Raw genomic sequence first — 938 nt, 5'->3', positions numbered from 1 at the left:
AAGGCCCAGCCACTACAGCAGCACAGGACTGGATTCGTGCGCCTATTGTCAGAGAATGACGGTCTCCATTAAGTCTAAATCAGAACTTAGGTGATACAGGTCTCCTTTCTAGCTCTGCCACAGACTTCCTGTGAAGTCTTGGACAAATCATTTAATCTCCCCTCCATTCCAATTTCCTCTCTGCTCAATGATGCTGAGTCCATGTTTCATAAAAGCTTTGTGATCACTGTCCCAGGGCTCAAGTAACAGCAGTGTGAAGTACACGATAACCCACGCTGCTGTACCCAGGAGCATCCTCCTCAAAAAATCTCTTCTGTGGCCATGCACTTAACCCACGCTGCTGTACCCAGGAGCATCCGCCTCAAAAAATCTCTTCTATGGCCATGCACTAGAACAGGGCTGTAGCACTGAGCTCTACAGACTCCCAAAATCCCGCATCACCTGGCAATACCGATACACAGAAACCGTCCAACTGCAACAAGTCTGAGGTCCGCCGAATCTACCGTGCTGCCTGCATGAGCAGCCACAACCAGCTGCTCCAGCCAGAAGCAGAAGCGATTTGCCATGAGACACATCTTTAGAGAGCCTGCGCTTTGATGTGTGCAGCACAGCGGCCCTTTGAAAACTGCTGAAAGCCTCTCTGAATTATCTTTTGCTCTCATTGTCATCCCATCCTTTTGCTAAGCATCCCTCAGTGACTTCTTACAGCCAGGAGTTCCATAGGCCAACTACGTGAATTGTTTTGAATTTCCATCAAATATCACCTTGTTCTTGGTAGGAAACAAAATATAGATGCTGTTGAAAAACTTGTGGTTGACCAAGTTTTTCCAGCCCACTGTCCCACCTGCTCCCGAGCACAGGACTGGTGGTACACAGATACAGCTGTACTGCTCCAGGACCACACATTCCCCTGGCCCTTCAAGTATCCCCCACATCCC

The sequence above is a fragment of the Fulmarus glacialis genome, unplaced genomic scaffold, assembly GCF_000690835.1.
Source record: "Fulmarus glacialis isolate BGI_N327 unplaced genomic scaffold, ASM69083v1 scaffold32273, whole genome shotgun sequence".
Lineage (NCBI taxonomy): Eukaryota > Metazoa > Chordata > Aves > Procellariiformes > Procellariidae > Fulmarus > Fulmarus glacialis.
Note: the sequence above shows the minus strand (reverse complement) of the source record.